At 34.1% G+C, this 14,298-nt stretch overlaps 1 pseudogene; it reads left to right on the top strand.

Moving 5' to 3' along the window:
* The first annotated feature begins 14,179 nt into the window (after window positions 1-14,179).
* Window positions 14,180-14,298, top strand: LOC112474180 (annotated as a pseudogene).

Here is a 14,298-nt window from a genome sequence, read left to right as displayed (position 1 = left end):
ATCATCTGAACCTTCAAGTCCATTATCTTTTTGCTGGTGTTGGGTCTTGCCTCATTATTGGTAAGAACACAGTATCTGCGAAACACAATAAAAGTGTGCCTGTACTTGGATATCATTTAATATGTCCAGGGTACTTTGTAAAGTATATTCATTTAGTCTGTAGCTATTAAAGGGAGGATGTCAGGATCAGAACCTGGGCAGTTTGGTACTCAATCCACGGTTTACACTCTGTGATGCCATTTTGCCTCTAATTTGAGTAACCAGATTATGATACTATACTGGTAATGTGGCACAGACAATATTTGCAGGCCTTATTTTGTCAAATAAGACAGTGTCTCAAACGTGTGGTTCTCATACTTTTTTGGTAGCTCATATATACATAGAATTCTACCCGTCCATGTTAGTTTCTAGTAAACATCTGGAACTGTGTTCCTGCCAGATTTGAAATCTGTTCTCAACCAGTTTTGGAATAAGAATTGGCCCCTCACATGATTATACAAGTTGAGCTCTAGAATGTGGTCCAGAAGGGTTTGGATTATAAAGAATAATAGATTAAGGCTGAGAAGCCTAGTTTAGTAAGATGGGGTGTGTGTGAAGGAAGTGCTTATAGGTGTCCTGTTAGGGAAAAGGGTAGGCTAGAGTACCAAGGCAGTGGGGGTGGGAACAGTGGGCATCTGGCACAGCCCTCACTGAGTTCCCCTAGCCAAAGGCCCACCTCTTGCTACAGTAATGACTTCCTAGTCCTCTGTTGGCCAAAGACTGTAAGCATGCCTTTGGAAAAGCAACCAGACATAAAAGGTGCTATCATTAGAGGTGTTGGCTTGTAATTAAATGTATGTAAGCCACCATTAGGCTGTCAGTAAGTTTATTTTTTAAAGGTATCAGTTGGATTTTCTAACTTTGGGATTTGGGAAAATTTTGACTAGGAATTGCCACTAAGAGGGTGCTAATAGGCAGAAGACTTTAAGAATTTGGAACTTAACAGATTGAAATGGGCTCTAGGCTGGTGAGACTCCTGTTTATGTGCCTGTAGTGTGGCAGTGGTCTGGTTGTATGAAAAGCTTTGTGGTCCCTTGGGTTAACTGCTGCCAGATGAATTTAAATGGACAATGTCAGAACCATGGGAGAGAATGGCATTAGATAAAGTGCGAAAATAAGTTTGTAGAGACGTTAAGCGTTAGAACCAGACATGTTGAAGTTAAAACTGGGAAATTAAATTGTAATATATGCTAAGGGCTGTAATAGGTGAAATACATGCAGGAACAGGTGGGCAATGTAGGCAGAGAAAAGTAAACAAAAATGCTAGTGACAAATACTAGAACAAAAAAGAATGCTTTTCATGAGCATAACTGGGAAGAATCTGAGCTTGAATTAATAGAAACTGCCAAAACAAAGAAAAAAACAGCATATCTGACAACTACAGAAGCTATAACTTGCATGTAATACCAAAAGGATAAGAGAACAAAAAAGATTTGAAACTAATGACAATTTCCCCCAAGTTAATGTCAGTGTAACTGAATGTTCCCCCCAAAGGTTGAAACCTACTCCCTAATGAGGTGTATTTCAAGGTTGGGCTTTAGGACGTGTTTAGGTCATGAGAATGGGGCCCTCATGAATGAGATTAGTACCCGTATAAAGGAGATCCCAGAGCTCCCTTGTTCTTTCCACCACATGAGCACACAAAGATGACTGGACCAAGAAGTGGCTCTTCACCAGACACTGCATCTGCCAGTGTGTTGCTTGGTTCTGTACTTAACCAGCCTCCAGAACTATAAGAAAAGTCTTGTTTATAAGCTGCCCAGTTTATGGTAGCAGCCCAAACAGGCAAAGATGCCAAACCACAGATCCAGGAATCGCAGAAAACAAACAGGGTAAATGCAGAGGCATATCATTTTCAGATTACAGATAATCAGATTCTGAAAGAAGCCAAAGGAAAAACACTTTACCTACAGAGGAGCAAATTTAAGAATTAAAATCTGACTTCAAAAGCCATGAAAGCAAGAAGATAGGGGGCTGAAATATTTAGTGTTGAGAGGGAAAAAAACCCAACCAAATAAGTTGTGAAATTATCTTTCAAAAGTGAAAGAAATACTTTCTCAGAAAAATAGCATTCGTTGCCAGTACACTTGTGTTACAAGAAATGTTAAATCTCTTCAGGGAGAAGAATATAGATTGGCAGCTCAGATGTACATAAAGAACATCAAGGATTAGGCAAAGGTAAAATGAAAACATTCTTAACTGACCTAATAGTTAAAAATAATAGCAAGTGTTATTTAATGTATTCAATTATGTTTGCTGATATATTACAAAAATGCACACTTGCATATGCTTATGTGTAAGTGAAATGAATGGCAGCAATTATAAAGCGGTGACAATGAGATTAGAATTACATTGTTATTAAACTATGCACCCTACTGGTAAAGCAGTATAATGTTATTTGAAAGTGGACTTTGGTTAATTGTAACTATACTTCAAACTAGGATGCACACTAAAAAACTCAAAGAAGCATAACTGATATGCTAAGAAAGGAGAGAAAATGGCATTATATACAATGCTCAAAACTACAAAGGGCATCTCGGACAGGAAAAAGCTACAGGAGTTCCTCACCACTAAACCAGTATTAGACGAAATGTTAAAGGGACTTTAAAAAGAAAATTAAAAATATGAATAATAAAATGGCGATAACTACATACCCCTCAATTATTTTAAATGTAAGTAGATTAAATGCTCCAATCAAAAGACAAAGGGTGGCTGAACTGATAAGAAAACAAGAGTCAAGTGTCCATCAATAGATGATAGGATAAAGAAGTGGTACATATATACAATGGACTATTGATAATAAAAAAGAATGAAATCTAAATCTTGCCATTTGTGACAACATGCTAAGTGAACCAAGAGGAAGACAATTACCCTATGATTTCACTTATATGTGGAATTTAAAGAACGAACAAACTCAGTTACAGAGAACCAACTGATGGTTGCTGGTGGGGTGGAGGGGCTGGGTGAAAAAGGTAAAGGAATTAAGTAAAAAAATAACCGTTACAAAACAGTCACAGGGATGTTGACCACAGCATAGGGAATATAGTCTACTGTAATAACTATGGTGTCAAGGGAACTAATTGGGATCATAAATTATATAAATGTCTAAGCACTATGTTGAATACCTGAAACTAATACTAAATGTTAACTTTGAAAAATGAAAAAAATTTAATACCACAAAAAGATTGGAAGACAAAAATGAGAACAAAGAACAAGGCAACACAGAAAACAGTAACAAATATGGTAGATAGCAATCCAACTAAATAATTTTAATATCTGGTATAAATACACAAAAGGCAGATTTTCTGAGTGAATCAAACACGTCTACAAAGCCCACTTTAAATATAAAGACATACTGAATAAGTGAAGAAAGACATACCATGCTAATACCAATCAAAAAGTGGGAGTAACTATATTAATTTCAGACAGACTTCAGAGCAAGGAAAGTTATTCGGGATAAAGAGAGCCATTACATAATGAGAAAGGGCTCAGTTCTTTAAGAAGATGGAACAATCTTTAATATGTACGTACCTAACAAGAACATCAAAATATGTGAGGAAAAAAACTGATAGAGCTGCAAGAAGAAATATTTGAATCCACTGGTGTAGATAGAGACTTCAACACTATCAGAAATGGAGAGATCCAGCAGACAGAAAATCGGTAAAGACATAGGTGAACTCAACAATACCATCAATCAACTGGATGTAATGAGCATCTACAGACTGCTTCATCCAACAACATTCTTCTCAAGCTCACATAAAATATTCACCTAGATAGACCACATTGTGGGCCATAAAACAAATATAAACAAATTTTAAAAAATAGAAGTCACACGTCTCCTCTTAGACACAATGAAATTAAACTAGAAATTGATACCAGAAAGGCAGCTGGAAAAACCCCAAATAGTTGGAGATTAAACAACACACATCTAAACACATGCATCAAAGAAAAAATTCTCAAGAGAAATTTTAAAATATTTCAAACTAAATAAAAACGAAAACATCAAAATTTGTGAAATACAGTGAAAGATGTGCTTAGAGGGAAATTTATAGCATTGAATGCATACGTTAGGGGAAATTTCTACCTTTGGAAATTAGGATAAGAGCAAATTAAATCCAAAGCAAGCAGTAGAAAAATAGTAAAAATTAGAGCAGAAACCAATGAAATTGATTTCTTTCAACATCCCCTCAGCCTTGTGGAACTGGCATCTTTCAGAAGTGATAGCCTGATTGGCTGAGGTTTTTTGATGAAATCAAAACTCTAGACTCTGTACTGAAAATTGTTTGATAGATGTGTTTTCCCATTTTGCTTAAAAAGAATCCAATTTGTGGGCAGCTTCCTTATGAATATTAATTCCAAAGTAAAGCTTTATATTACAAAGTAAAATGAAGCTAGCTTTTAATATTAGTCTTAAAAGTATTGTTATGCAGCAGGAGTGATATTTGACTCCAGCAAGAAAACTGATTTTATAATAAAATGGAGAGAGACAGCCTTTTAAAAAGCCAACATCCTCTTTTTCTCCTAGTGAGAAAAGCCAGAAAGGAATTATCAAAATTAGTAAAGAAAATCAATGAAAACACAAACTAGTTATTTGAAAAGATTAATAAAATTGATAAACTCCTAATGAGGCTAAGAAAAAACACAAATTAATATCAGAAATAAAAGTAGAGACATTACCTCACATACTATGGACATTCAAAGGATAATCAAGCAATACTATGAACAACTCTATGCCCACAAATTTTATAACCTAGCTGAAATGGACCAATTTCCTGAAAGACACAATCTGCCAAAACTCTCACAAGAAGAAATAGACAATTTGAATAGGCCTATATTAAATAAATTGAATCAATAATGAATAATTTCCAAAAACAGCACCAGAACCAGATGGATTCACTGGTGAATTCAACCAGACATTTAAGGAAGAAATTACACCAATTCTGTTCGGTCTCTCTCAGAAGACAGAAGCAGAGAAGATACTTCCTTATTCTATGAGAACAGCATTACCCTAGTACCAAAACCAAAACCATAAGAAATCTGCAGACCAATATCTCTCATGAATTGTTGAGGCAAAAATCCTCAACAATATTTAAACAAATCAAATCCTACAATGAATCAGAATTTACACTGTGACCAAAAAGGTATTTATCCCAGTTATGCAAGGCTGGTTCAACATTCAGAAATCGATTAATATAATCCCTTACATCAAAGGAGAAAGAAGAAAAATCACATGATCATCTCACTAGATGCAGAAAAAGCATTTGATGAAATCCAACACCCATTTGTGATAATTAAAAAAACTCTCAGCAAACTAAGAATAGGAGTAATCTTTCTCAACTTGATAAAGAGTATCTACAAAACAAAACAAAACCCTACAGCTAACATCAAACTTAATGGTGAGAAACTAGAAGCTTTCACACTAAGCTGAAGAACAAGGCAAGTATGTCTCATCTCACCATCCCTTTTTAACACTATTGGAAGTCTTAGCTAAGGCAATAACACAAGAAAAGCAAATAAATAGAAATAAGACTGTCTTTGTTCACAGATAGCATGATTGTCTATGTAGAAAATCTGAAAGAATTTTCAAAAAACCTCCCAGAACTCGTGTAATTACAGCAAGTTTTCAAGATCAAGGTTAATATACAAAAGTCCATTAATTTCCTATACACCAGTAATTAACAAGTGGAATTTGAAATTAAAAACAATACTGTTTACATTAGCACCCCAAATTTCAAAAAATTAGGTATAAATCTAACTATATGTATAAGATCTATATGAGGAAAACTACAGAACTCTGATGAACAAAATCCAAGAATAACTAAATGGAGACATATTCCATGTTCATAGATAGGAAGACTCTATATTGTCAACATGTCAGTTTTTTCCAACTTGATCTATAGATTCAATGCAATCCCGATCAAAATCCCAGCAAGTTATTTTATAGATATCAACAAACTGATTCTAAAGGTTACGTGGAGAGGCAAAAAATCTAGAAGGACCAACACAATGTTGAAGGAAAAGAGCAAAGTTGGAAGACTAACACCTGACTTTAAGACTTAATAAAAGCTACCATAATCAAGACAATGTGGTACTGGGTAAAGAATAGACAAATATATCAATGAAACAAAATAGCCCAGAAATAGACTCATATTAAATATAGTCAACTGGTCTTTAACAAAGATGCAAAGTCAATACAATGGAGTGAAGATAGCCTTTTTAACAAATGGTGCTGGAGCTGGACATCCACAAAATTAATGTAGACACAGACTGTACAAAAATTAACTCAAAATGGGTCATAGACCTAAATGTAAAATACAAAACTATAAAACTCTTAGAAGATGACATAGGAGAAAACCTCGATGACCTTGGAATGGATGGCAATGACTCTTCAGATATAACAACAAAGAAACAATTCATGAAAGAAATAATTGCTAAGCTAGATTTCATTAAAATAAAAAACTTCTACTTGTGAAAGACAATGTCAAGAGAATAAGACTTGGGAGAAAATATTTACAAAAGACATCTGATAAAGGACTATTATCCAAAATATACAAAGAACTCTTAAAGCTCTGCATTAAGAAAATGAATAGCCTGCTTTAAAAATGGACCAAAGATATTAATAGACACCTTCACCAAAGAAAGTGTACAGAAAGTAAATAAACATATAAAAGATGGTACACATCATATACAATTGGGAATGCAAATTAAAACAACAATGACATATGACTACACACCTATTGGAATGGCCAAAATCCAAAACATGGACACTATCAAATGCTGATGAAGATTTGAAGCAACAAATTCTCATTCACTGCTGTTAGGAATGAAAAAATTATAGAGCCACTTTAGAGGACAGTTTGGCAGCTTCCTACAAAACTAAAAATACTCTTACCATACAATCCAACAATCATACTACTTGGCATTTACCCAAAGAGGCTGAAAACTAAAACCTGTACACAAAATCCTGTACACAAATGTTTATAACTGCTTTATTCGTAAAGCCCAAATTTGGAAAAACTAAGATATCCTTCAGTGGGTAATGGATCAATAAACTGTGGCACACATCCAGACAATGAAATATTATTCAGCACTAAAAAGAAATGAGTTATCAAGCCATGAAAAGACATGGAGAAAATTTAAATGCATGCAAGTGAAAGAAGCTAGTTTGAAAAGGTTACATATCCTACGATTCCAACTACATGACATTCTGGAAAGACAAAACTATGGAGAAGGTAAAAGATCAGTAGTTTCAGGGATTGGGATTGGGGCAGAGGTGAATAGACTGGGCACAGAGGAGTTTTAGGGCAGTGAATGTCATACACTCCGTATGACACTATAACGGTGAATATATATATAATTATATGTTTTTCTAAACCCATAGAATATACAACACCAACAGTTAACCCTAATGTAAATTATGGACTTTGAGTGATTATGATGTGTTAATGTAGATTCACTAGTTGTAACAAATGTACCACTCTGATGAGGAATGTTGATAATGAAAGAACCTATGCATATGTAGGGGCAGGTGGCATGTAGGAAATCTCTGTACCTTCCTCTCAATTTTGCTATAAACCTAAAATTGCTTTAAAAAAATAAAGTAAAAAAAAGTTAAACATAGAGTTACTAACAACCCAGCAATTCCACTGCGAGGTATTTACCTAAGATAACAGGAAACATACATTCATATAAAAAACTTATACATGAATATTCATAATAGCATTATTCATAATAGCCGAAAAAGTAGAAACCCAAATAACCCTTCAACTGATGGATGAACAGATAAATAAAATGTGATATATCAATATAATAAAATATTATTCAGCAATAAAAATGAGTGAAGTACTATCATGCTACAACATGGATAATCCTTTAATACATTTTGCTAAGTTAAGTGAAAGAAGCCAGTCGAAAGAGAGCATATACTGTATGATTTAATTTATGTAAAATGTGCATAACAGGCAATTTTATGTACAGAGATAGTAGTAGATTAGTGGTTTCCTAGGGCTAGGAGGTTTCAGGAGGATTGGAGGAGTGACTCATCATAAACATGAGGGTTTTTTTTTTTTGAGGATGATGAAAATTTTCTAAAACTGGCTATCATGATGGTTGCATAACTTTGTGAACATACAAATCATATTTAACTGTATGCTCTAAATGGATGAATTTTCTCTTAATAAAGTTAAGGACTTCTAAACATCAAAGGCCTTCTCTGCCTTGCTCTGTTGGTTCACATGCTGTGTGCAAGGCCAGCAACATTGTGAGAAACTCAAGCTATCCTTTGAAGGGTCCATGTGGCAAGGAATGGTGGCCTACTGCCAACAGCCGGCACAAACTTGCCAGCCATGTGAGTGGGCCATCTTGGAAGAGAATGCTCCAACCCTACTCAAGCCTGCAGATGACTGCAGCCCCTGTCAACCTCTTGACAGCAACTTCATGAGAAACCCCAAGCCAAAACCACCCATATATGCCACTCTAGAATTCCTATCCTAAAGAAACTGAGATAATAAATGTTTATTGGTGTTTTAAACCAGCATATCTTGAGGAACTTGTTACTCAGCATAGATAATAAATATACAGCCCGATCTTCTAAAAATGTGCAAAATCTTGAATAGGAATTTTTTAAAGTTTATTGGGGTAACAGTGGTTAATACAATTATATAATAATTGGGTGTACATTATAATTTGACATCTATATATTCTATTGCATGATTAACACCCAGAATCCAGTTTCCTTCAGCTACCATATATTTGAACCCCTTTACCCACTTCACCCTCCCCCAAGCCGCCTATATTTGACCCCCTTTATCCTTTCTACCTCTTCTCTCCTCCCTGACCCCCTACCCTCTGGTAAGCACTAGTCCATTGTCCATGTCCCTGAGTGTTTGTCCTGTTCATTTGTTGCTTTTAGGTTAATATCCCACATATAAGTGATATGTGATTTTCAACTTTTCTGTTTGTCTTTCCAGGTTGTTGCAAATGGCAGTATTTCATGTCTTCATATGGCTGAGTAATAGTCCATTGTATATACCACATAAATTGTGATATATGTATACAATGAAATACTAAACAACAATAATTAAATTAACAACTGCTACATTTGATTACATGGATGAATCTCACAGACAATGTTGTGGAATGAAATAAATGAGATACAGAAGAGTACATACTATATGATTCCATTGACATGAAGTTCAAAAACAAGCAAAACAAACTGTTATTGATAGAAATCATACGAGTGACTATTTTTAGGGTTTTATTGCCTGTAAAAGATAATGAAGGAAACTTTTGTGTTACCAAAATATGATATATCTTAATCTGGGTGTGGGTATGTGAGTACAATCATATGTAAAATTCATCAAGCTATATAATTGAATTCTATATACATTTCAGTAAGTAAATTATACCTTGATTAAAAAATTAAATTATAATAGAGGGGTTGATATAAAAGAGGGACCATATAGGGAACAGAAGAAAAATATTTTAAAATTATAATTAATGCCCTTAGAGTAATAAGATAAAATACTGCATGATAAATAAACAAATTAATTCTGTTTCTCCCTTATTTACTTACTAAATTCCACACATTTCAACTGAAGGACTCATATCAATAGATGCAGAAAAAGCCTTCGACAAGATACAGCACATATTTATGATCAACTGAAAGAACCGATTTCACTGAACAATACAGATATTTATTATGCTTGACCTGAAGTAAAAAGGAAAATGTGCAAAAAAGTGTATGTGTGTTGTGTGTGCATATGCACTAATGTAGACATGCTTTTCACCACTTTTTCTGATTAAAATTTTCCTTAACCTTCAAAGAGGTTAGTTAATGCTTCTGAATTTCATGTGGTCTGGGAACTTTAAAACAGGCTCTTCTGTTTGATGTTCCTTTTGTTTCTGTTTAGAACTTTTGGCTTAGCTGTGTAGCACCTCAGGAAATTTAACCACCCTACTAGTAATCAAAACTGATCTGTTGGGAATTCAAGAAATGGAGAGAGGAGGGGCTTGTTATAGCTCAAAAGAATAATGGAAAAGAAAATGAAACTATTTAGACTAAGTAAAGTTTATGAGAATATAAAACTCATTCAAGAGGATCAGGCTGTGTTTAAGGGCTATGGTCTTGCTAGTGACTGGAGTGATTGGCTTTTTCTGAGGAGTTACATGAATCAAAAGCATGGAATTGTAGATTAAACTAGAGAATACAAATGTTATACATAGCTGTTTTGTGAACAAAGCGTTTCTGTTGTTTTAAATTTGGTGTGATAAAGTGAAACAAATACTATCTGTTAAAGTCATTCATTCATTTATTCAACACACAGTTATCATGTTAGGTATTTTACTAGGCACTGAGAGTGAAGATAAGAAGTGGGGGCTTGTGGATGGATACAAAAAGAAATAGCATATGCAGGTCCATGACTTTAATAGAGGAAACAAGACATGTACTGAAAAAATTTATAGCACATGTAGAAAATGATGAAAATAATAAAATAAAATAAAATTAAATTAAATTAAATTAAATTAAATTAAATTAAAAACAGGCACAGATATAAGCCAAAAGCAGCAGTCACCATTTTGAATTGGAGGAATCAGGGCTGGTGTGAGGAAGGAGATGCCATTTGAGCCTGTGCCTTGGTATAGGGCATCTGGGCTGGACCTCACAAAAAAGTCACACAGTGAAGGAATTACAGACATTTCTAACCCTTATTAAGTGATTAATAATATTTACAGTTAATGGTCCAGCCTGGATCTGAGGGCTAGAATCAATTTTCCTGAGATACTCACTTCCATCTAGCAGAAAGCAGAAGGGTGTCCAGCAAGCCACTCTCTGACTAGAAACTGCTGACACCAGGCTCCAGCAGGCCTGCTGACTCAGGGCAATGGAAGCAGCTAAACGCTCATCACCCCTCAGTGCATGAGTCTTTACTACAGCTATTGGAACAGGGCCAGGCTTGCAAGCTGCCTTTCATGCCACTTGCCAAGAGTGAGTGCTCACTAATATTTTTCCCCTGGGCAGAAGAATAAATTTCAGTGATTTCTTTGGCTTTCTCTCTTGAGGGAAGGGTAGTTGGTTCAAAATGGAGAGAGTCTGGTAAACTTTGTGCATTTCCATATAGGCCCAAGGCTAGAAGTTCTATAAATATAATTATGTTTGTGGGTTTGCCTATTTATTATTACATCATTTAAAAACAGCTAGATGGATGAAACACGTCAAGTTCAAAAGCCAGGGAAAACAATAACACATTTATCAAGATACATACATATAAAGTAAGATTATAAAAACAAGCATAATAAAGATAATAAACACAAAGTCTAAGATAGTGGTTAACTTTGCAAGGGAGGAAGGGATGCATAGGGAGCTTCTGGTTGTATTCATATTGTCTTATTTTGTAATCTGACTGATAAGAGAATTTCCTATATTATTCTCCATAGTTATATGTGTGCTTGAAATACCTAATAATTCATTGCTTTGTTTCAAATATCTTTATTTTACCATTTTATGAACTTAATTGAGTTATAATTTGCATACAATAACATTTACCAATTTTTAGTATACAATTATGTACTAACGTGTCAGTGAGTTATGACAAGTATATAGTCATGTAACCACCACTAAAATCATGAATTAGATAATTTCTATCACCTCTCAAAATTAAAAATATAAAATAAGCTGAGAGGCAATGATTTACATTTCTAGCCATGACAGAGACTGACATTCAAGCAGCCCTTCTACCCTCCCACTGTAAACAACTATAAAACTGGACAAAATACATGAAATACCTGTTTTCAGATGTTTATGCCAGGCAGTACAGGACTGTGATTCTTGAGAGAAGGAGAAAAAATGAGGTGAGTCGCATATGCCTTGTCTTTCTATTTGGAGTTAATTTCTACACTGTGGTATATAGAGAGGTAGCTTGAACAGAGCAAAGCAGTCTCCCTGACTTAACAAGACAGAAATCAGAGTTTAGGGCTGCTTTGTTACTTGGAATTTGTGGGGCAGAGTACCAAAGAAAGATAAAGGAGCTACTCTAGAAATCTGCATAGGGACAATCTTGAATCTTTGGTCATATACTAAATTGTGCATGCATAGGATAAGACTCCAAAAGGCTAAGCAAAGAACAATACCAGATAGTTGAAAAAAACAACTATCAGCTGTGAGCTAAATAATTACTGGATCTCATACAGAGCTAAGAGATGTTTAAGTTTAAACCAACCAGAGTGGGAAAAATCTTTACAAAAAAAAAATTATGTCACTATGGAGGGTTCAACAAGATCCCATTTTAGGAGAGGAACTAATGTAGCCCCAGAGTAAAGGTTTCTCTATATCTACCCTAATAAAACCTAAAAACAAGTTTCAAAAGGGTTAATTCCCAAGAAAATCCAAAATGCTATTATGAAATTTTAAAAATAAAATTAGGCACTCAACAATGTAGCATTCAAAATGTCCAGCATGTAATAAAAATTGCTTGATATGTGAAGAAACAGGAAAGTATGATCTATAATCATCAGGAAAATTAGTCAATAGAAATATAACCCAAAAGGATGGAAATAATCTTATTAGCAACAAAGACTTTAAAGCAGTATTATGAACATGTTCAACTATTTTAAGGAAAAGATGAACACAATGAATGAACAATTGGTAAATATCGATAGAAAAATGGAAAGTCCAAAAAGGAATCAAGTAAAAATTCTGGAATCCAAAAATAAAATATATGAATTGAAAATTTCACTGGGGAGGTTTAACATCAGATAGAAACACAGAAAAGAAAAATCAGTGAACTTGAAATATGGCAACAGAAACCATACAAACTGAAATGCATAGAGGAAAAAAGTCTAGAAAATTGTTAACAAAGTCTTAATGATCTATTGGATAATATCAAGCCAACTAGAATATGTAAAATTCAAGCACCAGAAGGAGAGATAAGAGAGATGAGGCAGGAAAACATTTGAATAATGGTCACAATATGGCACTTGAATCATAATCAAAAGTTTTTCAAAATTTCCAAAATATAAATAAGATATAATCTTTGAGATCCAAGAAACTCAAAGAACCCAAAAAAGGATAAAAATAAAGGAAAACACACTGAAAAACATCATAATCAAATTTATGAAAACCAACGAAAAAATCTTAAAAGTAGCCAGAGGGGTAAAATATGTATTATATAAGGGAATAATGAAACTATAACTTCTGACTTCTCATCAGAAATAATGCAAGCCAGAACATAATATAACAACCATTTTAAGTGTTGTAAGAAAAATAAAACCTGTCAAACTAGAATCTATACCAAGCAAAAATATCTTTCAAAAATGAAGGTGAAATAAAGGCATTTTCATCAAACAAAGCTCAGAGAATTTGTTGCCAATAGACACGCTCTATTAGAAATTTTCAATTCAGTTCTTAGGTTGAAAGAAAATGATGCCAGGTGGAAGCATGAATGAGTAAATAAAAAAATAAGAAACAAAAATACTAGAAATGGTAAATATGGAGATAAATGTAAAAGATTGCTTTCCTTGTTTCTTAATTTCTTTAAAAGATAATTGTTTAAAGAAACAAAATAACAATGTATTGCAGGGGCTGTGATGAATGTAGAAGTAAAATCTATGTGAACAACAGCACAAAAGATGGAGAATAAAAATACGCAAGTTTCTTAAATTATGTGTTTGCATTATTTGAAGGTAGATTATGATAAGTTAAAGATGAACATTGTAAATCCTAGAGAAACCACTAACAATTTTAAACAAAAAATATATATAGCTAATAAGCCAATAGTAGAGAGAAACTTGAATACTGGAAAATACTCAAATAATCAAAAAGAAGGCAGGGATATGGTAGCTGAAGGAAACTGGAATTTGGGTGGTGAACACACAATAGAATATACAGATTTCAAATGATAATGTACACCTGAAAATTATGTGATTGTATTAACCAATGTTACCCTAATAAACTTAATTTTTAAAAAAAAAGGCAGGGAAGGAGGACAAGAACAAGAACATAAGAAAGAAATAGAAAACAAACAACAAGGTGGCAGACTTAAGACTAGCCATATAAAAATTATATTAAATGTAAGTTGATTAAATATTCTAATAAAAAGACAGAGGTTGTCAAACTAGATTTTTTAAAAAGCAAGAACCAATTAACTACGGCCATGCTACCCTGAACAAGCCCGATCTTGTCTGATCTCGGAAGCTAAGCAGGGTCAGGCCTGGTTAGAACTTGGATGGGAGATCACCTAGGAAGACCAAGTGCTGTAGGCA

This window comes from Pteropus alecto, unplaced genomic scaffold, assembly GCF_000325575.1.
Source record: "Pteropus alecto unplaced genomic scaffold, ASM32557v1 scaffold88, whole genome shotgun sequence".
NCBI classification, from domain to species: Eukaryota; Metazoa; Chordata; class Mammalia; order Chiroptera; family Pteropodidae; genus Pteropus; species Pteropus alecto.
Note: the sequence above shows the minus strand (reverse complement) of the source record. Positions and strands in the feature narration are given on the sequence as shown.